The sequence below is a fragment of the Symphalangus syndactylus genome, chromosome 1, assembly GCF_028878055.3.
Source record: "Symphalangus syndactylus isolate Jambi chromosome 1, NHGRI_mSymSyn1-v2.1_pri, whole genome shotgun sequence".
In the NCBI taxonomy this organism is placed as follows: domain Eukaryota; kingdom Metazoa; phylum Chordata; class Mammalia; order Primates; family Hylobatidae; genus Symphalangus; species Symphalangus syndactylus.
This window is the reverse complement of record NC_072423.2, coordinates 35,943,669-35,970,342: the sequence shown is the minus strand read 5'-3', so window position 1 is coordinate 35,970,342 and position 26,674 is coordinate 35,943,669. Positions and strand designations below refer to the sequence as shown.

Genomic DNA, 26,674 nt, shown 5'->3' with positions numbered 1-26,674 from the left:
CTAGATGAGGGGAATGCAGTGGTGCCCCAAAACTCAGAGATGCCAGCAATCATGGAGCCCCAAGGGGTGTTACAGCTCTTGCTCAGGAAGTCCCAAGGTCTGAGTCTGCAAGAAAAGTCACAGCTCTTTACTCTTGTAGCTCAGTGAGTGGAAGCATATTACAGCTGTCTTTCTACCATAGTCTGGTGAGTGGGAGCACGTCACAGCTCTTTTCATTCCTGCTGCCCACAGCTCGGTGAGTTCTGGGTTCGTGTCCTGTGATCAAGAGGAATGAGGTGCATGGACACTAGGGAGTGAGTAAGGGAGAGAAGAATTTTATTGATCAACAGAAGGAAAGCTCTCAACTGAAAGAGGGGACCCTGAAAGCGGGTTCTGTCTGTGAGGCTGAGTTTGGGGGTTTTATGGGCCTAGAATGAGAGAATGTGTGCTTATTAGTCCATGGGTGGTCTTTGGAAAAAGCGCCATTCAATTGGTTAAAAGGCATCATTCAGAAGGAACCAATCAGCCAGGTGCAGTGGCTCACGCCTGTAATCCTAGCACTTTGGGAGGCCAAGGTGAGTGGATTGCCTGATCTCAGGAGTTTGAGACCAGCCTGGGCAACATAATGAAACCCCATCTCTACTAAAAATGCAAAAAATTAGCCGGGCATGGTGGTATGCACCTGTAGTCTCAGCTACTTGGGAAGCTGAGGCATAAAAATTGTTTGAGCCCAGGGGGTGGAGGTTGCAGTGAGCCAAGATTGTGCCACTGCACTCCAGCCTGGGCAACAGAGCAAGACTCTGTCTCCAAAAAACAGGAAACAAGGAACCAATTGAGAGAGAGGGAGGGTAAGTTGGGGATAGAAGTTCTCACTAGTCATGGACTCTATGTGGAACTGGCAGCTCAGTTTTCAGGCTTTAAACTGTCTTTGGCTTGTAGGTCGGGTTTCACTGGGGACCCATCCCTGTCTGCCTGGGAATTTGTCTCCTGTTCTATCAATTCTCCCTTCTCTTTACACACTGAATCAGAATTTCTGGATCTCTGGGGCTGGAGCGTAACAACCTGGGTTTTACAAACCTTGCAGGTGATCTTGATGCATTTAAAGCTAGAGACACACTGGACTAGAGGACTTCTCAAGGTCCCTCTGACCCCAAGCTTTCCTCTTCACAGCAGTGAATTGGGGGCATAAATGTCTGTCTTTAGGCACAAATGCTTCAGGGCATATTGAGGATTGAGTAAGATCCTGTTCATCATAATTGCTGTGCTTTCACTGAAGAGTGCCTGAAGTCCTCTTGTTCCTTGAGGACTGATGCTTGCTGGGAGTTCAACTGGGAGAGATTTCTGGATAAAAACCAATGTGTTTATCGTCCTTAAGCATCTAGATACTGTTTGCTACTTTACAGCATGTCTTAGCTGATGCTTGCTACAGCCAGGGAGTCTGTCCAAGCTCTTTATGTCTCTTCTGTATTAAGGAAGAATCACACAGACCTTTGGGATGTTCTGGGGTTATGGTGGAGGAATCAAATCAGAGAGTGCAAATCCTAATCTCCCATCCACTTTGTGTACCCCTGGCAGTGACCGGACATGAGGTTGGATGAACTGCGGAACTAAGCCTCTAGGGCATGTCTCATGTTCTTAAAAAAAAAAGCCAAAAACAAAAACAACAGATCTTCTTTTTATAACTTTAGCAGTGCAGCCTCCTTAAATTGAAGATAGTGAAAATATGAGAGTGTTTGAACTCTGCATGATGTATGAATTGTGTGTTGTTCCCTGGCTATAGACTGTGTCCCCAACTCTTGCCAGCCACCTTGCAGTGTTTATCCTTGTGGCACACGTTACAAACCCCGGTAAGAATAAGCCTTAGTTAAGCACTAGTTCTCTCTACTGCCTACGACAGAAGAATCTTGACTGTACTTGTCAGTTGGAGTCATCTATTCCTCATATTTATCTTTAATAATCACTGAAGGAGTTCATTTAATTCAGAAGCTTACAAGGATAACAAAAGAATTGTGTGACAATGACTAGCATGAAACCAAGAGACTGACGTGCACACAAAATGCTAGTCAACATAAACTGTGAATATTGACTACAAACTACAAATATCAGTAGCGTTAACTCTGGACTCTCCTATTCAAGGAGCTGATGATACCCACAGCCTTGCATTACTGAAGGAAATGTCTTTGTTTGGTTCCTGTATAAATGTTTCTTGTCCGTCATTTGGTTCTGTGTTGGAAAGGTCATTTTCCTATGTAAAAAAGAAACTGTATTATAATGCTAAGTCATGCTAAGTTTTTGCCTGGTGTTTTTAGGTTCTCAATCTATAGGATCACTTAGGATGCTTTAAAAATAATAAAGATGCTTGGGTGTCAGCCCCAGAGGTTCTGATTTAATTGGTCATGGATGTGGTCCACAGGCCAGCTGGACTGGCATTTTAAAAAGCTAGCCCTCTGGTTCTAATGTGCAGTTTGGGCTATGAACCACTGGCTTAGAGTTTTCATCAACTGCATTTCTATGATGCTTGATATGAATGTCGCTAATTTGCTACTATACACGTTCATCCAAAGCTGACCCCTGAGGATGTTCCCTGTCCTCCAACACGTGCTCTGCCAAGTGCCAGATGGGGCCTCTACCTCTCTCTTTCCCTCCTTCCTGTCCTGTCTTTTAGCTGCGTGTTTGACAGTGGGGTAGGTAATATATCAACATGTCTGGTTTTTGCTACAGAGAATGTTAAAGTTGCATGCACCTGCAAGTCCTCAATAATGTGCAAAAATATGAATATGACCTTGCCTATGTTCTAACTCCGATTGTGCCCTGGGGTACTATTCTAGCATCAGTGTCTACTTACACTAAGGCTATACTCGATCAATAAGGGGCTTGGTGAGTAGATATATTAGTCCGCTCTCATGCTGCTATAAAGAACTGTCCAAGACTGGGTAATTTATAAAGAAAAGATGTTTAATTGACTTACAGTTCCACAGGGCTGGGGAGGCCTCAGGAAACTTATGGCAGAAGGTGATGCAAACATGTCCTTCTTCACATGGTGGTAGGAAGGAGAAGTGCTGAGCAAAGGGGGAAAAGCCCCATCAGATCTCGTGAGAACTCACTCACTGTCACAAGAACAGCATGGGGGTTACTGCCCCCATGATTCAATTATCTCCCACTGGGTCTGTCCCATGACACATGGGGATTATGGGAGCTACAATTCAAGATGAGATTTGGGTGGGGACCCAGCCAAACCATATTACTGGGTGTGACCATCTCAGTAATGACCCATTATCATTAGTGGAAAAACAAGATGAGGGTACCTGCTGTGTACAGGGACATCTTATATCCATTCATAAGGAACTTGAATTATTTACAATGTTTGTGCAAAAGAGGCTTTTAAATTTTAATTTATGACTTTCTGTGTCAGAAAACAATTTCTGAGCAACTTTCTAATTGACATTGGTTTGTCAAAGCTATGTGACTTGGCTAGCTCAACTTAGCTAAGAGATCTTCAATATTACCAGTATCACTGATTTTGAACAAAGTATTCTGAGCTAGACATCCTATAAAAATGCAAATTATAAGGGGGTAGGGCTACCAAAAAATTAAAGTGGAAAATTACCTTCTTCTGCTTGAGGATAACAGATCCTAAAAGAATTTGAGTTCTTGGTGCTGAAGTGCTGAAAACTGTTAGATGTAGAGTCAGCCAGCCTGGGTGTGAATTCCAGCCATGCATTTATTTACTAGGTACATAGAGTTGGGCAGAAAACGTAATTTATTTAGGCCTCAGAGTCCTCATCTGCAAATGTGGAGTAATAATGATATAACTTTTGTGAGGAGAAAATAAGATAATCCATATAAAACACTTGGAGAACTGCCTAGCTCATGGTAAGCTCCAAGTGTACATTAGCCCTTTTTATGGATGTATTTGTTTTCTTTCTGTTGTTACCTGTGTAGAAAATAAAAAAGGGTCTTTTTTCCTACTGATCCAGGGCAAGACCTCAAAATGTTCTTAAAACTGTCACTCCAGGCAAATACTTTCATACATGCTTGGTAATATTAAAGACATTCTTCAATTTTCATTTAATCTTTACTTTTAGGATTTTGGGGGCTCTGATTTATATACTGTTGCCATCTTGTGGTGACACCTTCAAATTGCAGGGTTTTTTAGAGGGATGAATTTTTTTAAGGTTTCAATCTGAGAAAATAAAATTATGAAATGACAGCTGGTAAAAAACAATTTCATATTTTTCAAATCTCATTAACATACTCTATTTGATTACTGCAAGAAGTCTGTAGAGTAGGTGTTATTGTCTCTATCATATAAATGAGAATCAGGCAGAAGAGATTGCTGTGGTCTGAATGTGTCCCCTCCAAATTCGTATGTTGAAGTCTAATCCCCAGTGTGATAGAATTAAGACATGGGGCCTTTGGGAGATATTAATAATTAGGTCTTGAATGGGATTAGTGCCCTTATAGAAAAGGTCCGAGGTAGCTTGTTTGCTCCTTCCACTATGAGAGGACACAGCTAGAACACGCCATCTGCAAGGAAGGGAACACTCACAGACACTGAATTTGCCAGTGCCTTGATTTCAGACCTCCCAGCCTCCAAAACGGTTAGAAATAAATTTATGTTGTTTGTAAGCTTCCTAAAGTTTTTGTTGTGCAGCCCAAATGGAGTAACACAGGGAGGGATTAAATGTCTTGTCCAAAGTTTGGGGTGAGTCAAAAGGGCAAGAGTCAGAGCTAGAGCCTAGGCCTCCTAGGTCTCCACCACCAGTGCTTTTCTGACATCCCACTAGGGGCAGCCCCTCCACGAAGGTGTGGTAGGTGCTTCAGTAGGAGCACATTAAAGACTAACTTCCCAAGACTGCTGCTGGATAAGAGATTTTAGCTAATTACTTCACAGCAAGGTTTGGAATTCTCTGTCTAGATGGTCGATGATGTTGTTTCTTTCTTTTTTTTTTTAAGATGGAGTCTTGCTTCATCGCCCAGGCTGGAGTGCAGTGGCGCAATCTTGGCTCATTGCAACCTCTGCCTCCCGAGTTCAAGTGATGCTCCTGCCTCAGCTTCCCAAGTAGCTGGGATTGCAGGCGCCCACCACCACACCCAGCTGATTTTTGTATATTTTTAGTAGAGACAGGGTTTCACCGTGTTGGCCAGGCTGGTCTTGAACTCTTGACCTCAAGTGATCCAACCACCTCAGCCTCCCAAAGTGCTGAGATTACAGGCATGAGCTACCATGCCTGGCCTCAATGATGTTGTTTATGCCAGTATTTCTCAGTGTCTTTTTTGTCGTGGTAGAATGAAGAGGCATTGCTATGTAAAAAACCACCCCAAAACTTGGTGCCTTAAAATAACAATGATTTATTATTTCTCATAATTTTGTAATTTCGGCAGTGCTGGGAAGGGCGATTCTTCTGCTCCATGTGGCATCAAATGGGGTTGCTCATTTGGCTGCTGTCAGCTGCTGACTGGGTTGGGCTGGGCCAGAAGGACCGAGAAGGCTTTGCTCTCATGTCTCACAGCTCTGTGCTTCCCCTTGTAACCTCTCTCTGTGTCTAGCTTGCGCTTCCTCACAGCATGGTGGTCTCTGGGTAGTTGGACATCTTTCATAGAGACTGGCTTCACAGGGCAGAAGGAGATGTTGCTAGTTTTCTTAAGACCCTGGGCTCAAAAGCCCCAGAATGAGCATCATTTCTAGCATCTTCTATTGGTCAAAGCAATTAATAAGACCAGCCCAGATTCACAGGGAGGGGAAATAGACTACACCTTTGTTTATTTGTTTGTTTGTTTGAGACAGGGTCTAACTTTGGTTGTCCAGGCTGACCAGTGGTGCTATCTCAGCTCACTGCAGCCTCGACTTTCCAGGCTCAGGTGATTCTCTCACCTCAGCCTCCCAAGTAGCTGGGAATACAGGCACAAGCCACCATGCCCAGCTAATTTTTTGTATTTTTAGTAAAGATGGGGTTTCGCCATGTTGCCCAGGCTGGTCTTGAACTCCTGGGCTCAGGAGATCCACCTGCTTCAGCCTCCCAAAGTGCTGGGATTATAGGTGTGAGCCACTGCGCCTGGCCATTAGACTCCACTTCTTGATGTGAGGGGAGATGTGAACATACGGTGATGGGAAGAACTGTTGGCAGCCATGTTAGGAGTCTGTCTACCAAAATAACATTCGTGTGTCCACTTGCTAAGAGAAACTCAGACTTTTTTACCAGCATGTAGCATCCACAGATAAAAGAAGACCCTGTCAAATCCATCAAGTATGCATGATGGATTTTTCTAAAATTCAGGAACAGCAAGTTCAATCCAAGATGAAAATATGGTGGAGAAACAGCTCTGGTACATGGGTCCTTGGCTGTTGACAGTCCAGGTCCACATTTCGGCTCCTTTCTGGGACTGCGCATAGCTTCAATAATCATGGCCCTGGTCCTAAAGATTATTTGGTGTATCTAACCCAAACTCAATTCATATAGGCATTTATGAATACAGAAAATAGTTGGAGAAATGACCAAAACATTAGCCCATTAGATGGTATAAAAAATATTAACTCTAAATGCATGACTATGGTGTATCTAGAACCTTTTGAAGGCAAATTATGGCTTAAATCTAAATAATCTGGTCAAAGAGATACTTCACCAATTGGCTGTGGCTAGAAATGGTTCTCTTTCAGTTTCAGTCCATCCATCCAACCACATTCTCACTTGCTGAGCATGCTTTTGTTAGCTCTTAATTGCGTTGAGAGAATTGGGTACAAGAGTTCAAATTGTAATTAACAGAAAATTCACAGCTGGAGCTTCCATTGGCCTGTGCATTTCGTTAGTCCTCTCACCTGCAAATTTGCATTGCCAATATATTTATGTAGCTCTTTGTTGTTTCCAGAGAACTTTCAGATGCATTATTATAGTTAATTTTCATGGCAACTCCATAAGATAACACTGCATAAGATTGCTTCCCTGCAAAAAGAAGGAAACTGAAGTCCAGGATGTTAAGAACTTGATTGAGAAACAGCAAATCCAGATCCAGGTCCTCTATTTCAATGTTTCTCCCTGTCTTCCACATTTTCAGCCTATAACAGGCCTATCTTGATGCCCAGGGCAGGCTGACTAGCTGTGATGAGGAAGGAGCAGTTCTTGGGAATAAAGCCTCTGTTAGTACCTTAATAATGGCCTTGATCATGAAGGTAAGATGCAGAGATACGTAATTTTTTAATTGAATTTCAGTTAATGGTGTAAAAACATACTATTTCTAGCCAATTGAGGGACTACCTAGGAAATATGTTTTTAACCAACCCCAATAGTGACTTTCTCCTTGGAGGAGGATTTGAGCTCATTCACTCCTAGACCTGAGCATCATGTAGGAGAGAGATAAATCCAGCAGGAGCTCAGCTGCTGAAGCACTTCCATGACTGGAAGCACTTGGATCAGAGCTGATCAGAAGGTGGACCTGTCAGTCCAGCTCACCACACCTTATACAAGTTAATGAGGAACCTTTCTCAATAGCAATTAATGAGCTTTACTGCTGTGCTAAAATTAGAGCTGAAAGGTAACACAGATATATCACTGGAATGGAATAATAATGTTATATATATGCGAAAATTTGAGTGTGCATTAGCAATTCTGTTGCCCTTGGAGTTCATCAAAGCCCTAATATGAGCTGTGCAGAGACAGTGGGACAATGCATTCTGCTTCGCCAGGGACAGTCTCAGTGCAGCTTGTCGTCCTTACATAATTACTATGTCCCTTTTCACTCTCATAAGTGTTCCGCTTGGCTAGTAAATCATACAGTCTCCCAAAGCACAGAGCTCAGCATATCATAGGCATTTAGGAAAGGTGAGTTCTCTTCCTTGACAAGCCAATAATATCTGCTGGGAAATAACCACACAAGCTGTGTGTTTTGTCCATTTAAGGAACTTATTCTTGACACTAGAAGTTGAAATCAGGACATTTTCCTGAATGAAGGTCTTCTTTTTAAACGTGATAATGCTTATTCAAATTCATATTGGCACAATAATTGGCCTGACTTCTGCAGGCTTTGGATTCGGTTGAGCAAATAGGGAAAGGGGTCTCTGGTTCTTCATGCATAAGTCAGTAAAATCATCATCACTAATATTGTCTCTAACTTAGTAAATTATTTCTTCTTGTACATGTTTATTTTCTCTCACAGCAACCCTATTAAGTGGGACAGTCTCAGGAACCAGAGATGTAATAGAAGTTTAGGAATAGGCTTAAGATCCACAACTAATTAGAGAATATCACTGAAACTGGGACCTGGGCCTCCCACCTTTTCATTCTACGTTCTTCCGTCAATCCTGCCTCTTGTAGATGTTCCCAACAGCTGTATCTTGCAGTATCTATGTTGACTTAAGACTTTTTTTTTTTTTTAGCACCAGTAAAACTAATGAAGAATTAGCATGCTGACCAAGGTGATGGTGCAGAATTGGCTTACTCTAAAACATGCATTGTTGCCAGTTTATTCATCTAGTGTGGCCAAGGGGCAGCCTCATGAAACAAGCCTTATATTTGTTTAGTGCATTTATGGTTTACAAAGTGTTTTCTTTGCAGTGTCTGTGGCATCTGCTTGAAGCATTGGGAGTGTAAGGCACAGGTAAGCAGTAGAGGTCTTGCTATCACCATTCTTTGCCTAACAGAGAAGGAAAGAGGCTCAGGAAGATTAAGTGAATTGCTCAAGGTTACATATTTAGTAAATGCAAGAACATGGTTAAGGCCACGTACTTCTGATATCTGGTCCGCCAAAGGGTCGTCATTCCTGATTTCAAGGGGCTTCTCTACCATGCTATGAAATTTGATTCTAGGGCCCGCAGGGTTCATCATAAGCACCTCATGAAGTACTGAGCTGACTCCTCTATGAAGGGGGACTAGTGTGGTCTCTGACTGCTGCAGTGGTTAAAAATGAAGCAGCTTTGTACATGGCATGGACTATTTTAATGGCCAGAAAGACCAAAAAGTCCTGGGAAGTTAATTAAGGAGCTCATTTTTGAGTGGAGCCAAGCTGGCAGAAGGCAATTAGAGAAAGGGAAAGGACTTAGGAATGAAAGTGTTTTGAAAGCTTGCAGACCTTGCCTGTCATGAGTAAGAAATGGGATTGGGAACTCTAGAGGCTCCCGGAGGATAAAGAAGATAAAGAAACGGCCAGAAGAGGGTTCAAGGACATGCCAAACCTCTTTCTATTGTGAAACTGTGTTGGTTCCTTATTTGATGCAGGGGATACTTGAGGGGCAAGGAGTTTTTGACAAATAAAAATCTATAAAGAACTGGGCTCGAGGAGAAACAGTCACTGATGTGGAATCGAGGACACAAAAATACTTATTTTCTCTCTGTTAGAACAAAGCCATTACCCCTCGCCAGGATCTTTGATAGATCTCAATAAGAGAATCAAACTGGGCCCTCAGCCCAGCAGAAGCAGCCAACTCACGTGAACCAATTAATTACAACCCCCGCTTGGTGTCTGTCTTCTTCCTTTCTGGCTTATTTTCTATCAACCTTGTGTGACTGAAGGCACAGACTGATGTAGATTTCCTTACCCCAATTAGAGGCTTGTGTTGCCAAGCAATATGGGAAAATTTATTGATTGATCAAAGTAAGAATGTATTGACTGATGGAGGGGAGAAGGCTGTCATGTCTGTTGTTTTTTGTTCATGACTTTTAAAGAAGTTGACTTAGAATCATTGGATCTTAGAATTGAAAAAAGGAACCTTAGGGGCTGTGTAGTCCAACTTTTCATCTAGCAGGTAGGTACCCAAATAGAGGACAATTCAGACAATTTTGGAACACTCAGAGAGTTAAAACTTAGCGTCTCACAGCATTGTCCATTTGATTTCTAAACTCTTTACCTGTTAACCATAATATAGCACCTATTGTGTAGTGGGCACTGGTGTGAGTCCTTTACAATCACGAAGTCATTTGTCCAACACTAATTTTATCTCTATTTTACAGATGAAAAAATTGAGACACGGAGAGGTTAAGTGACTTGCCAGAGGCCACACAGCTAGTAAGCGACAGAGATGGGACTGGAACACAGGCAACCAGTCTCCAAACTGTGCACTTGATTACCAGCTTTGCTGTCTCTCTGATAAGACATCTCTAGTAATTAAGATTTTTTTTCCTTTCTTATTTTGCGTCATCAGAATTGGCCCCTTGCAATTTCTACCCTAGAGTTTTTCATGTCATGATTCATCCATTATTGTCAGACACATCATTGTGTTTTCCCATTATCTTTCCTTCTGCAGGCTGGCGATCCTTAGTTCTCCCAACAGTTTCTCATGTGGCATGATTTCCATCCTCTAGGTGCTTCCTCTGGCTGTGAAAAACACCTAAGATTTACAGTCAGCCCTACCTGGGCTGGAGTCCCAGCTTCCCTACTTCCTAGCTGTATTTGCTTGAGTAGATAACCCGCAGTCTTTCTGAGCAGAGAGTCCTCTATTTGTGAAGTAGAACGGATCCTAAACTCCCTGGCTCATTGTGAAGAATAAGCAAAGGGCAGGACTTGTAGTGTGAGCTCCATAAAGGGGAATTATTACTGTTGTTGTTATAAGCAATGACAACTAAATCCACTCCCCTAAAAGGACCTATAGATTCATGCAGTCCCAATAAAAATCCTGGCAGGCTAATTTGAAGAAATTGACAAGCTGATTCTAAAATTTGTATGAAAATGCACAAGATCCAAAATAGCAAAACAATATTGAAAAAGAAAAATGTTAGAGGACTCACACTACCTGAGTCAGGGTTCTCCAGAGGGACAGGATTAATAGGATATATATATATACACATATGTGAAAGGGAGTTTATTAGGGAGAATTGGCTCACGCAATCACAAGGCGAAGTCCCATGACAAACTGTCTGCAAGGTCTGGAAGAAAGAAGCCAGTAGTGGCTCAGTCTGAGTCCATTCAAAAGCAGGGAAGCTGATAGTGCAGCCTTCAGTCTGTGGCCAAAGGCCCAAGAGACCCTGGCAAACCACTGGTGTAACCCCAAAAGTCCAAAGGCTGAAGAGCCTGGAGTCTAATGTCCAAGGGCAAGAGGAATGAAAGGAGGCATCCAGCATGGGAGAAAGATGAAAGCCAGAAGACTCAGCAAGCCAGTTTATCCCACCTTCTTCTGCCTGCTTTATTCTAGCCGCGCTGGCAGCCAATTGCATGGTGCCCACCCACACTGAGGGTGGGTCTTCCTCTCTCAGTCCACTGATTCAAATGTCAGTCTCCTCTGGCAACACCCTCACAGACACACCCAGAAACAATACTTTACCAACTCTAGGCATCTTTCAATCCAATCAAGTTGACATCTAATATTAACCATCACAGCTGCAGTAATAAAGATTGTATGATACCGGCATAAAGATAGACAAATAGATCAATGAAACAGAAAAGAGGGTCTAGAAACAGACCTATACATCTACAGTCAATTGATTTTTGACAGACACAGTTGATTCAACAGGAAATGCCTTTATCAGGTGGTGCTAGAAAAAAATGGATATTAATCTGTAAATAAAACAATCCTTGATCCTATCTAGCTCTGTACACATCAAAACTAATTTGAGATAGTTCATAAGCTTCATGTAAAAGTAAAACAAAAAACTTGAAGAAAACAAAGCAGAATATTTTTAAGATTTTTAATTAGAGATTAGGGTACAAAAAATACAAATCATAAAAGAAAATAAGATAAATTAGAATTTATCAAAACCAGATATGTCTCTTCATGAAGAGATGTTATTAAGAAATTAATAGGCAATCCATAGGCTAGGAGGAAATATTTGTAATACATAAAAATCAGGCTTTAAAATGAAATATTTAAAAAACTCCTACTAATCAATAATAAAAGATGAACCACTCAGTGAAAAACATGGCAAAAGACTTGAAAAGATATTTGATCTACAAATGGCCAGTCAGGGATTTAACATCATTTGTCATAAGGGAAATGTAAATGAAAACCACAATGGGATACTATTCATAGCCACTAGAATAGCTAAAATCAGAAAGACTGGCAACGCCGGATGTTGGCAAGGATATGGAATGACTGGAACACTTCTAGAGTACTGGTGGGAGTATAAAGTGATACAATTATCTTAGAGAACTGTTTGGCAGTTCTTATAAGGTTAAACATACATACCCTATGACCCAACCAATTTACTCTTAGCTACACAAGAGAAATGAAAACATGTGTCCATAAAATGACTCATATGAGAATGTTTATAGCAGCTTATTCATAATAATCCAAAGTTGAAATCAACCCAAAGTTCCGTCAAAGCGGAATGGATAAACAAACTGTGGTATGATTTTGGAAAATGGAATAATACTCAGCAATAAAAAGGATTAAAAACCCAAGATATGCAAAATAATCTCCAAAACATAGTAGTGAATGAAAAATCCAGGAAAAAAACATATCTTCCAAATGATTCTATTCACAAGAAGTTCAAGAACAAATGAAACTAATACAGAGTGAGAGAAATTAGAACCGTCATTGCCTTTGGTGAGGGTGGGTGGGAATTGATTGGACGAGGGCATGAGGAAGCTTTCTGGGGTAACAGACACATTCTATATCTTGATTGTGGTGATGGTCATGTGGGTAGACACAGTCTTCAAAACTCATTAAATTGAACACTTAAGATCTGGGAAAATTCTACCTACATGTTAAGAGATAAATGGTAACATCTGAAATAGAAGATATTATGACTTATGAACAGTGACTGCAGTGGTTTTTTATTCTCATGATTTGAACTTTCTGCTTCTATTAATGTGGACTGAGATTATGTTAGTTTTGTTTTTCTTTTTTGGCAGCTTCATCACACTCTTTCCATTTATTGAATTTGTGGCTAATGGTAACTGCCAAGTCTCTCTTCTTTTTAGACATGAATTGCTGCCAAGCAGGGCTCCTTTCTGAAATACCTGCTTCGTTTGTCTAAGTGGGTGTCTATATGCAGCCCTTGAAGGAATGAATAGAACTCAGATAAACAAAGGTGGGATTTCTGAAAGGAGTAATGCTGTAAATAATAAGAACAGATTCCCATTAAATAGTACTCAGTGCTGGGAGCTTTTCTAGGGCTTCACACATGTTCACCCATTCAATTCTCACAACTCCATGGATAGGTGCTATTGTCATCCGCATTTTCTCCATGGGCTGACTTGAGGTACAGTGAGGTTAAATGACTTGTTCAAGGTTATATGGCCAGTAAGGGGTGCGGGTAGAGCTGGAGTTCGAGTCTTGGCAGCTCTGATGCCAAAATCTGTGCTTCTACCGCCTGTGCTATGTTATGCCTGGCCCCTGGTTTGCTTCTTCTGTTTGATGTGTTGACTGTAATTGACCTGGGATTTGATCTGTCTCTGGTGAATCCTCTTACAATAGCATAAGCCTAGGTCACTCCCCTAAGGAACATCATACTCAGAGCACTTTATGAATCCTTCATGAGAATTCTCTTATGGGAGAATCTGTTTATGAAGGAACAACACTGGGTTCATTAGAAGAGAGGCCCTCATGAGCTGCAGACCTCATTACAGGTCCAGCACAGTCCTCTCTGCAGTCTCTCTTCGTGCACCTAAGCGCAAAGAATTCCTTAAATAGCATCCATTGGCCATAAGGTGCATGATGCTATTCTATGTATCCACCAAAATCAACATCAGTGGTATAATGTCAGATAAGGGAAGCACTGCTTGGTAGCAATTCATGCCCAAAAGGATGAGAAACTTGGCAATTATTGGCCATCAATTCTATAAATGACGAGAGTGTGATGAAGCTGTTAAACACAAGATCAAAACCAAACCAAACTTCACACAGTCTCAGGCCACATTAATAGAAGTAGAAAGTTCAAATCATGGGAGTAAACAGCCCTACTGCACTCATTACTGTTTCGAGTAAATCTTAGCATGTTCAATTTCAGGTGTCATTATTATTATTTTTTAACCTGTAGGTAGAATTTGCACAGATCTTAAGTGTTCAATTTAAAAGCACAGATTTTGGCATCAGATCTTAAGTGTTATGACAATTGCATTTACCCATATAACCATTACTCCAGTTAAGATATAGAATGTTTCTGTTATCCCTAAAAGTTTTGTCATGTTCCCTTTCGGTCAATTCCCTTTCACCCCAATGAAAAGTATATGTTGATCCCGAGAGAAAAGAAGCCTTCTGGACCAGACTGGGATTTTTCTTTACTAACCTTTACTAAGCACTTTGTACATGTCACAAACCCACAGGAAAGGTCTCTTGGGAGTGGGTGGCGTAGGCTGGAGACAGCTTGTTACAGAGACAGATCCAGAGATATTACCAACTGGAAACACTAAAAGCTAATCTCCACTCCCAGCACCCAGTCCTGGATGACGCTCACCTGTCTCTAAAATCATGACTCTGTCCTGCTCATCTTGTTTCTACACTAGTGGCCCCAGAGAGTCTTGCTAGATCAAAACATAGGTTTCTGGTTTTACATCCCAAAGAAAGCTGCCATGAGCATGTAATTAACCAGAAAGTTCCAGGTGATGATTTATAAGTCTTATTTAGACCTTTACAATGATCTACTTTCTTAGTGGCCTGTGTCGAATTGGCTTTGGTGGCTACCCTTGAGTTGCTTTAAGTGGGACAGAAAGAAGACATCCATCATGTCGGACCAGGAGGCACCCCCAGGACATAGCATAGTGTTAGATATGGGGGAGATGCGTAATATATGTGCTTGTTTGAGAAGCCATACCTAGGTTATCTCTGGGGCTCTATTATAGTTCAGCTGTGTATAGACACTTCTTTGGGCTGCAAAATCCTCATTTGAAAATTGAGATTAATGCCATCTCTCTATCGCAAGATGATGGAGAAAGTTAAATGAGATATTAAGTAGTTAGAGCTCTGAAAATATATAAAAGTGGCACGGCATTAGGAAGGATCACCTATTAAAGCATCTCTATCTCCTTGAAGAAGCTGAGCTGGGGGGAAAAACAAGTAGTGAGATTTGGGACAATGAAACAACTTTTTTAGTCCCTCTGTGTTTAAAAATTCACCCTTACACATTCATCCTTTTGGGTTTTAAAAGCTTCCTGGGCCTTCACGGCCCCTCCAACCACCACCACAACACCCCTTCCTTCTCAGCTGAAACCTCCAAGAAATGTTAGATCTTAAAACTTGATCTTCTGAATGGAGTCAGCTGGGTTTAATATTAGATACCTACTGCATGCCAAGCACTGTGAAGGTAATAAAAATAAGCAAGAAATAGCGGCTGCCCTCCAGGAATTTCTAACTCGATCACATCACTTACAACAGGAGAAGAATCCCAGACAAACAGTCCTCCTGTTTCATTCACTAACCAACACTACTGGTCTTCTTACCAGTTTACCTTGATCTGTCTTGGCCCCTGCCTTTTCACACATTAAATAATTAATTCTGGAGTTTTCTCTCTACAAAGAGCAATGGCCTGGCCAGGAAAAAAATCGTATCATGAACTTCCAAGAAAAAACAAAAAACAAAATGACTGTATCTTTTGAAGGAGTCATAAGTAAACTATGATTCTGGGTTCTGAGTTTATGGATAGCTTTGGTTTAAAACATGTCCATATGCCTTTATCTTCATAATTCATGCCTTAGGCTGTCCTTTCTTTACAACTAAACTTAACATTTTATTTGGATTTTACTAACTTTTTCATTAATGACCCCTTTCTGTTCCAGGATTCAGTCTAGAGTTTAGCACTGCACTTAGGTGTCATGTCTCCTCCGCTCTGAGTTTCTTGGTCTTCCCTTGTTTTTTCATGACTTTGGCAGTCTTGAGGAGTACTAGTCAGATGTCCCTGAAGCTAGATTTGTCTGATTATTTTTCTCATAATTATATTGGGGTTAGTGGGTTTTGGGGGGAAGGAACAACACAGAGGTGAAATGACCCTCTTGTCATGTCATATCAGGGGATACATGATTCCCCATGATTGGTGATGTTAACCTTGATCACTTGGTTAAGGTGTGGTGTTTGCTAGGTTTCTCCCCTCTGAAGTTACTATTTTTCTCTTTCCGTACTCTGCTCTTTGGAAGAGAGTAACTAAGTCTAGCACACCTTAAGTTTTACCTCCTGCAGCAGGGTGTATCTGCGTGTGTTATTGGATTAATATGATTTGAACAGGATTAATATTCAGCCTTACTATACAGCACCACCGAACTTCACACTACAGGTCATTCTCACTGTGTACCTTGAGAACATTAGCTAATTAATCCGAATTAGAAATTACGACAGACTCTCACTAACTCTTACTTCACTGATCTGTAAATAGAACAGACTTTTAAAAAACCTGTCAGTCTTTTTACCTCACTTCTAAGCTGAGATTTATATAGCTAAAAGTGGCAGTATATGCTTAATCCATGAGATCTGTGACTATGAACATATTTCATTTTTTACTTATTATTATTATTTTGAGACAGAGTCGCGCAGTCGCCCAGGTTGGAGTACAGTGGTATGATCTTGGCTCACTGCAACCTTCGCCTCTTGGGTTCAAGCAATTCTCGTGCCTCAGCCTCCCAATAGCTGGGAGTAAAGGCATGTGCCACCATGCCCGGCTAATTTTTTGTATTTTTAGTAGAGGCGGGGTTTCGCCATGTTGCCCGGGCTGGTCTCAAACACCTGGCTCAAGCAGTCCACCTCCCTCAGCTTCCCAAAGTGCTGGGTTTACAGGTGTGAGCCACTGCGCCTGGCCTGCTTTTATTATTTTTAATAGACACATATTAATTAGATACTATAAATGTATTTAAAAGAGGTTATCTGTGGAGCCTCAGCCTTAGTAACATTTCCACAAATGTTTTACTTTGTGTTTTCTGCTTTCCTGAGGAGTATCTAAGTCATCTATAGAGAAATGTATTTGTGAAAATAGCTTGGATTTTAATCTATATGTTATATTACAACCTCTAAATGGAACATCTTACTATAAGGGGTGCAAAGCCAATTATTACATATAATTAGGTAATATCTGCATTCTCAAAAAAACCCAGTCTCTTTATGACTTGGTTTCTAGTAGAACAGGGTTTAGTTTCAGATGAATCTATCTTCAATTCTTCCCAGTAGAAGCCACTGTATTTGATATAGTTTGTGTATTCTAATCATTTCTCCATATGTATATGCATCTGTGCTTCACCCCAACCACACTGAATGTTTGGAGAGAACAGTCCGTGACTTCCACCTTTGTCTCCCAGTGACTAACCTGTGGCATCTGTAGAGTTGTTGGTTGTTTATCCAACATTGATGTGTGCCTTTCCTTCTATCCAGCAGAATCCCAATTTATTCAGGAACCACTCCCCTCTCCCTAACCAGGCATCTCAGGGGAAACTGACCCACACATAACTTCAGGGGCAGGTCTGATTAGTTGAGAGCATTCCTTCTCCTTACTCATCATGAGCCTCGGAAGGGGCACATGGCCCCAAACAGCCCATGGAAGGAGCTTGCTGGGGGCTTCTGAGAAATTTTTCTCCATCTTAAGACAAAATGACAGGGAGTGATGAGGTGGCTTCTCTACCTGTAGACTCTGTCATGCATAGCCATGACCATCAGAGCCACCAGAGCTGCCCACCTCTAGTCACGGCACAAAACCAGGAGAATGTCAGGGGAACCATGGACCTGTGCTAAGCTGAGGCTTCCTATTTGTGAAACTATAATAAATGTACTTTCTGTTTTAAGTTCAGTTTCCTATTACTTGCAGTCAAAGACTTCCTTGGTGATGATATACGTTTATCAGTAAGTACCTTTATTTGATTGATTTTAGTGTCAAAGGACCTCTTAGAAAGAAGAGGATGCTTTTTAAAAAATGAAAAAAAATCACTGGTTCACTTTGATTGGGAAAGGAATTTCATCCTAGATAGAAATTTTTAAAGAATATGTGGTTTTTATTCCTGTTCATTCCTTGTTCATAAACTTGTACATTAAATGTTATTTTAAACTTTAGTATTGTTCATGATTTGAAGATAAAAAAGTGGTGGGCACAATGGCTCACTCCTGTAATCCCAGCACTTTGGGAGGCTGAGGTGGGCAGATCACTTGAGCCCAGGGGTTTGCAACCATTCAGGTTTTGAACATAGTGAGACCCTATCTCCATAAAAAAAAAAAAAAAAAAAAAAAAAAAAAAAAAAAAAAGAGAGAGAGAGAGAGATAGTGTGAGACCCTGTCTCTATTTTTAAAAATACAAAAATTAGCTGGGCATGGTGGCACGTGCCTGTGGTCTCAGTTACGTGGGAGACTGAGGTGGGAAGATCACTGGAGCCTGGGAGGCAGAGGTTGCAGTGAGCTGAGATTGTGCCACTGCACTCCAGCCTGGGTGAGAGAGCGAGACTCTATCTCAAAAAAAAAAAAAAAAAAAAAAACAAGGTGCCATTGATTGGTCTGTTTTTTCTAGTGTGAAAATTGCCTGGCTTCTGGAAACCATGAAACAGCGTAGCAACTTTCTCTACCCAGAGTTATTTTGTCTCAATCCCTTCCACCCCTCCTTCCATGGCTGCACCACTTCTCTTCCTCTTTCGGGTGTCCTCCTGCAGGTAGTTGTCCACTGAGCTGTGTCTTTCCAGATGCAAGATCAGCTCCACCTGGGTCTTTTGAATAGAATGCACCCCTCCAGTACCACAAGCTTCACCTGGCTTTTTCTCGGAGATCCTATTTGCTGCAGTATGGTATCAACTTATGACTATTTTACTTCTTATTGAGACTCTGTGTGTGATGTCCATAGGTATTCAAGCCCTGGAATGTTGTTTCTCACCATTTCCCATCTTTTGCTTGCTATGAGTCACTGGGCACATTCTGAACTCTTAGTCTTCTTCCTTTATCATACCTCTTGCCTTCTGTGGCAGCTCACTGCAAGGGCTTTAAGAGAATAGATTTCTTTTCTCATCTCTAGTGGACACTTCATGCTTGTGTTCCCTCCATTCTGTGGAGAGGACTCATTATTTTGATATTGCAAACCTTAGCCCAGTAAGTAAATTTCTTTTTTCTCTCCAGTCAACAGCCCAGTATTTCCTAGCTGGTGTGATCCAGCTTTATCTCACACATTTTCATAGTGTGTTTCTTAAATTATATTTCTCAGAATATAGTTCCTTAAGGTGTTCTGTAGAAATATGTTTCCATAGACAATGTAATTTGAGAAATGCCACACATCTTCCCAGAGAGTCACCATGCATATTAGTAAGTACATTAATCATAGGTCCCGATACGCCCTGTATAAAGACAACTGTTTAACTTATTTAACTATAATGCCCTCCACGTCTGCTTCCCCCTCGCCTCCTCCCAACAAGGTCTATTCAATAGCCTATGAAATTCGCCCAGTAGAATTTACAATTCCTTGAACCCATTTGGGCTTTGCTGCTTCTAAGCCTTTGCTTTTGGGGTACCTTACTTGGAACATCCTCCCTGGCTATCTTTGTCTATCAGAATGACCAGCCCTGCCCTCTGAGCCTAGCTCAGATGGTGACTGTGTGATACTTTATTTTAAAATATTTCCATATTAAAAAGTCCAGCAGGGGTGTGGGCATAATTGAACTCCAGTCCACAAGGGGTAAATGCTTAGCATTTGAAATATCCTAATCAGGAATCAACATTCCAGAGGTAGTTATTCAGCATTCTAAGTATGCTTGAAATCTATACCAGAGGGTTTGTAAATTAGCATAAGGTATGTGAGAAATGAATTTTCATTGGTGTGAGAAGTGATGTTCAAGATCAGTGATTGGTTAGAAAGATTGTCTAGGCCACACCCCCTGCATGAAGGAGATATAAGAATCAGCAACCCCATTCCCTGGGTTCAGTACTGTGCTCTACGGCAACTGCCTGAGGGTCTCAAGGACCCTGCTTCAGGGAAGACCTCTGGTGCCTGAGTCCCCTATAATCCTGGAATATTGCAGCCTCCTCAGATGTTAGGCGTGGGCTGAGGTGTCAGAGGGCCAAGATGGGGACTTCCCTGAGCTACAAAAACTGCTCACATGACTGTGCAGGCTTGCTAATAAATTTCATCCAACACCTGCTTAAATTGTGTCTTACCTCCTGGTAAGGAGGTAGTGGAGAGGGGCTGCATCACCCTCAGCTAATCTAGAGGTTACAGATAGTTACTACAAGAACCTGGCAAGCAGATGTGGCCAGTCAGCAGACAGGTCAGTCCCCGATGGGCCATGACCACTGGTCCAGGCCCCTCCCCTGTCATTTCTGTTCTCAAGGTGATACTGACCAGGGTGAGGAGTCATCAGCCACCCCAGAGCTCAGCCGGCTCCACCAGCTTCCATCTCCCTGGGATGTCTTCTGTCCCAGAGTCAAAGTGGCTGCATTAGGGACCTGTAAGCCACTAAGGTACTTGGTTAAGGGACATCCACATCTCCTCTCACCCTGTGACCACAACAAAGAGGGGCTCTTGTCATGCCAATTTCCTGTGTGTGCCCTGCCCTCCTCATCCTCCTAAACTCCCCTACATCTACACACACACATTATTGGGGTTCCTGCAGGATCCATGCCTATACCAGCAAATGTGACTCTGTCATTCCTCCAGAACCTGATTTTCCACACTAGCCCAATGTGGTCAGTTCTGTCTCTGCCTCTGAGTCCACATCTGCAGAATGGGAATAAAGCAGTGTCTCCTCATGGGCCTGTATGTACAAACTAGTTTGTATATACAAAGTCTGGAACACTGCCTGGCACTTGTAAGCACTTGTTAAGTATTCATTATTCCTTTTATCTTTCTTTCTTCTTAAAAAATTATTATCAAAGCTTTGTCTTAACAGGTGGGTTCATTGCACTGGTGTGAAATGAACAAATTCTGGAGGTTGTAATAGCCTTCTATTAACCAAGATAGATGTCACAAAGAGATACATATCACAAAGACCATGCACTAATGTTCACTTCTTTACTCATTGGGGCCTTTACTTGGAACTTATTTGCTCTTGGTTTACAAGGCATTCTAATGAGCTTGATTTGCTTCCTTACTTAACAGAGGATTAGAAAAAGCAAATTAGAAGGAATTTGAGGCACGCATACCCAAACCATCAAGGAGTGACTCCTGATAGTGAAGAAAGAGTCATAGAAGTATAAGGACAAGACAAAAAAAAAAAAAAAACTCAAATTCTGGGATCATTTACGTAGGAAAAAATAGCCCCATGCCTCGGTACTTCTCAAACCATGTCATTGTTCTAAAGCCTAGTGTAATGGTTGATGTTTATAGTGATGATTTTGAGTTATTGAGAGATGATTAACTGATTTTTAGCATGCTTTGTTTAATGAGGCAGGAAAGTATGTGATATGCTTTAGAACTTCCAACAAAGTGGTGAATGTTAAAGTTTTGATGCTGAGAGTGATCAATCATGCTCTTGTTATTTGTTAAAGCAATTTACATAATTTATATAACATATCCGGTTCTCACTTCATACCGGATAAATGAGGCATCACTTTCCGTGGTTAGTAATTGCAAAATATCCCCTAATCCATGAGGTATAAGCTTGCTTACTCTTTTAGAAAAACAACTCCCAAATCTGACTCTTGCTAAATCCTAAAGAGTTTTATAGATACATGTGAGAACAGAGCGTGTAGAATAATCAATCTGAGAAAGAGACTGATACTTGTAAATAAAGCAGCCCCTTTTCTAAGTTCTATTTTTAACTTCTACTTTTTGTCTTGGTCTAGAAGACCTTATCCACTGTTAGGTTTTGCTGAGTTTGGAGCAGATATATTTTAGTATGAGGGAAAGGGCATGGGTATTTCACTGCGTTGCTGTGCTTGAGTTTCCCTTGGCTGTTAACAGCTGCCAGTCTCAAGAGTGCAATGGCCTGGAGCAGGGGGCTTTACCCCACTGGTGACTAGGATGTGATCCAGTCTGGACTCTGACTTCTCTTGTGCAGAGACACATAAATTCGTCAACAGCTAAGGGATTTGAGGGTCTGTAACAAATGATAGTGCAAGAGACAGAGCCTAAAATTATTGAACATGTTTCTCTATTAAGGAGCAGAGGGTGCAGGAGGATGGTAATTACAGCCTGACATTACTGCCATAGCCTCTGCCATCTACTGAGCTCTCACTGTGTACCAGGCCCTGTGCACACATCAATGCTTTGATGCAGATGCCATCAACCCTACAAGGCAGATGCTTTATGTAATGAGGAAACTGAGGCTCAGAGATGTTAAGTGACTTATGTGAAGTCACACAACTAAATACAGAGGAGATCAAGTTGAAATCCAGATCTGTCTGCCTCTCCGGGCCGTGCTTTTAACTACTGGATGGGTACTGGGAAAACATCTTTTCCCTGGGACCAGCTCAGCCTTGGTCTTTGTGCAGAGGAAAGAGGCAGCAGAGGGCTCCCAGGAGTATTCAGGTACTGCTCTGAGGGAGAAATGTCAGGGACAAAGATTTGGATCCATTTGGAAGGGATCTTGAGGAAACATTGGTTATATTACTTCTCCTAGAGGTGGGTCCTCTGCTCTAGGGCCCAACAAAACCAGTCAGCAGTGGAAGCTGCTTCCACCTTGCAAGAGAAACTCTTTATGCCCCTGCTCCTATGGCCAGTGTGTCTGTCCTCAAAAGTTTTTCCAGGGTCACTTCTAACTGGGCAGTTTGCTGATCTCCTTAGATATTCAGTTCAGGCCTGAGGTGATTTTCATTTGGGATGTCTCTCAGGGGGCAGCTGAGCTGTCATTTCTTCCAGGGAACAAGAAGCAGGAGGTAGAGGGGAGGAGGACCCATGGCCCAGCCTCGTTCCGGGGCAGGCCTTCCCCAGCAGAGTGCCTGCGCCCGTTCCTCCGTATAGCTCACCTGGCTGCCACTCTCCTGCTCCGGCGAACATGGCAGTCTCTGGTCTCAGTTCCTCCTGGACCTTCTTGTTCTTTAGGTTAGTGGCAGTCAGAGGGAAAGATAAGAGATCACAAGCTCAAAGGGGAAGAGTCATGAGGGCAGACTCTGGCTTGGTCCACATGCTTTGGCAAGGCATCCTGAACCACAGGAAAGTCTGGGCTGCAGCAGAAAATAAGGGCTTACATTCTCATGGAGTCAAAGAAAAAGGAGGTGGCGGGGGCGGGGGTGGGGGTGGCAGAAATAACAGGTATCATGATAAAACAAGAGCACTGCAGAGGGAATGGGAATGTGCCCTGAAGTCAGACAGACATGGGGAGAACCCCGCCTGCCACTGGCTGTGTGACTGTGGACATGGTCTTAGTTTTTGATGGCGATTTGACAGACATAAGCAAAGGAATCCTGGCAAAGAACAGTGGGGGAATATTATAGACCAGGTGAAAGGGGCCAGATTTTTGAGGGTCTTAAGTGTTAAGCAGAGGAGTTGGGATTTTGTCTTTAATACACTAGGGATCCATTGAAGGTTAGTGAGCAGGGATGTTGCCTGCTCAAAGTAGTGCTTGAGTGAGATTAGCCTAGCAATGTTACATTTCGTTTACATTCATGCCTGCATCTGGAAAAGTAATGCAAAAATGCTGCCCTATCTATTGGTAGCCTGGGATGACTAACAGTGGTCTTCAGTGCTGTCTACCAAATATTTCTAATTTTCTGCCTTCTGGGAACATAGCATTGCATTTTCCTGTCTGCTTCAAAGTTAGGTGTGACTGTGTGACCTACCTAAACCAAGGCTGGAATTGGCAAACGTTTTCTTAAAGGACTAGATAGAAAATATTTTCAGCTTACGGGCCATACAGTCTCTTTTGCAACTACTCAACTTTGCTGTTGAAGTACGGAAGCAGTCACAGACACTGTGCAATGGGGCAGGCATAGCTGTGTGGCAGTAAAACTTCATGTAGAAAAACAGGCAGCTGTCCAATGTGTGTGAGCAGAAGTGACACTTTTGGACAGAAGCTCTAAGACCTGTTGCCCAGTTCATTGCCGCTGCTGTAATCCTGGAGGCACATGTGAAAGTTCAAAGCCTGTGTCAGGCTGGGACCCCAAGTGACTACGTGAGCCAAGTCCCTGTCAGTGCATGTTGCACACATAGCGTGGTTAAGAAATAAACCTGGCAGTGTTAAGCCAGTGTGATTTTGATGCTGTTTCTTACTGCAGCATAACCTCTCTCTGTGGAATGATACAGTATCATCTTTGTATGCAAAGAATCATATCACCATTCTCTTAGTCTTCATCATTACAGCTGACATTTACTAAACACTTACTATGTGCCAAATACTAATGGGGTAGGGGGGAGGGGAACTTTACCAACATCATTTCAATAATTCCTTCTCACAACCATACAACATGAGTACTGTGATTATACCCATTTTTGCAGAAAAAGAAAATGGAATTTTCGAGAGGTGAATTAACTTGCTTACGATCTCACAAATGGTTAAGTGGAGGAAGTGGGATATGAGCCCAGGTCTTCTCATTCTAAATCCAAAGTTCTTCAGCTCTGTGTATCCTGCCTCAGGTCCAGGCCTTTGGATTTTTTTCTTTTATCTCTTGTCCGCTTTGCTACTTTGATCACTGTTCTTGGATGTGTGTGTTATTTTGACGTGATCCACAGTGGCCCTGTCACAGGGCAAGAATGAAGAATCTTGCTTCCAGAAAAGCGCTGCTCTGAGCAGTGGAGGTGAGAAGAAATAGCCCGGAGGGATGAATTGGGTTGGCAGTTCTGACACACACAGTAAGAGGGCCACGTGGTGATTGGCAGATCCTTAAGAACCGCTCTCAGTCATGTACCCATGTATTTCCATCAGTCATCCAAGGCCAGTTGTCATCTTTCCATTCTCAGCCATGTTCATGTCTTTCTTTGAAAGGAAAAAATCATTTACATTCTGGAACTGTCTTAAGAAATTGTGCTACTCCTCTTCCTGGCCCGAATAAGCTGTGACTGTCATCTCTGATGGGTTTAAAGACAATTTACCAATCTTGTATTGCAACAGCCTCCGTCTATTGGACCCTATAATAAGAAGCCACATAATGAGTTCTTATAATTCTCAAGAGCTACCATTGAAGATACTATCCATTATGCTCTTCAATATCCCTTACTTAAAGTCTCAATTAATTTTTCTATTTAGTATCATGGAATTTTTTTCAATAAAATTATACCTTTCCCTAATCAAAAATGAGCATTACATAAGCATTTCCCTTTTTACATTTCCCTTTTTACCTTGCCCGTTGGAAACCAGGATTTACTTGATACTTGAAAATATAACTGTTTTGACTGAGGATCATGGTGGATAATCTTTACTCATTCTCCCCCTGCTCCTCCACCCTTGTGGGTTCAGATATCTGTTTCTGACTTTAAGTTTTAAATGTATAACATTTTATTGTAGGTCACTGAAAATCCTTCTTGGAAGTAGATAAGATGTCAATTATAATTTATAACTTCACTAGGCCATGTGATAGTAAGTCAGTGAGTAGCGTGGAGTTAACATTCCGAGCTTCTGCTTCCCTCGTCCTGGTTGAGAGTTCTTGTTGTTTATCATCTAAGAGTGTCGTCCCTCAGTGTGGGATACCTTGAAGACACAGATCCACTTCCCTTTTTTTACAATGACGACTCAAAGTGTTATCTTTGTTCTAAACTCACTTCATGCAGGGACCAATGATCCAAAAAAGAGATTTTGGGGGCCATCAGATTTGATGAAATTAGTCACAGCAGCAGATGCTTTTTATCAAGCACTTGCTTGCCAGAACTTATACTGCCCATTTTGCATGCTGTATTATGTTTACCCCTCCAGCCTGTGAGATATGTCTTCTTATTGGGCTGGGGAAACTGAGGCTCATGTAGGTAAAGTGACTTGCCAGGACATGCAGTCAAGGAAAGGCTCACGCAGTCAAGGAGATTTAAACACAGGTGTTTGTGACAAGAACACACTCCTTCTACTTTGCCACAATTGATTCTTGATGAGGATGATGATGTCAGGTACTGTTCTTCTACATGCTAGGTACTATTCTAAGTGCTTGATTGTATTAATGTCCCTATGATAGGTTCTGCTACCACCATTTTACCATGGGGAAACCAAGGCACAGAGAGATTAAGTAACTTGCCATAGGTCACATAGGTAGTAAATGGTGGAGGGAGGATTTGAATCTAGACAGTTTGGCTCTAAGGCCCACTTGTTTGCTATGCTGTACTCTCTTTGGTCATATTGGTCTATAGATATGGTGGATATATCAGAAAAATTAAGATCTTGGGTCATGAAGCCTGGATCCTGGTTCCCATTCTGCCAAATACTATGTGCCAAGTAGTACAGATAGGACTTTACCAACATCTCTCCAATAATTCCTTCTCACAACCATATAACATGGGTACTGTTATTATACCCATTCTTGCAGAAAAAGAAAATGGAATTTTGCAAGAGGTGAATTAACTTGTCTACAATCTCGTCACCTCCCTTCTGTACCAACCAGGGTCATGGTTAGAAGACCAGAACCGCACCATTTACTTTAGCAGAGTTTAAGGAGGGAGTTGGTTAAACAGGCATGGGAGGCCTACCCTGAGGTAACACAGAGATATAACCACAGGAAGCAGCCGCCACCCCCAAGGCCAAGGGAACAGAGTACAGAAGCTTGGAGAAGTAGGGCTCATAGAACTACAGCTCAGCCTTCAGAAGAGGGACCATCACTTGGCTGGTGTCGGTATCTTAGGTCCTTGCAGGAGGGCTTCCCAGAGCAGAGGCTCAGATCTTGGGGAACTGGGCATTGCCCAGAGGCTGCTGGTACCTCTGAGGGGTATGGTGAGGCTGGTTCTGGGAGTGTGGGAAAATGGGAAACCACAACCAAGTTCAACACCAGGGTGAAGAGCCATCACTGGGTGAGCTGCAGGAGCAGCCCTCCTCCTGC

General features: G+C 42.1%; 1 protein-coding gene across 7 annotated transcripts in view; it reads left to right on the top strand.

Annotated features, from left to right (window-relative positions):
• MAPK4 (mitogen-activated protein kinase 4) overlaps positions 1 to 26,674 on the top strand; it is a 208,451-nt gene that overhangs the window by 63,781 nt on the left and 117,996 nt on the right. The window lies entirely within an intron of this gene.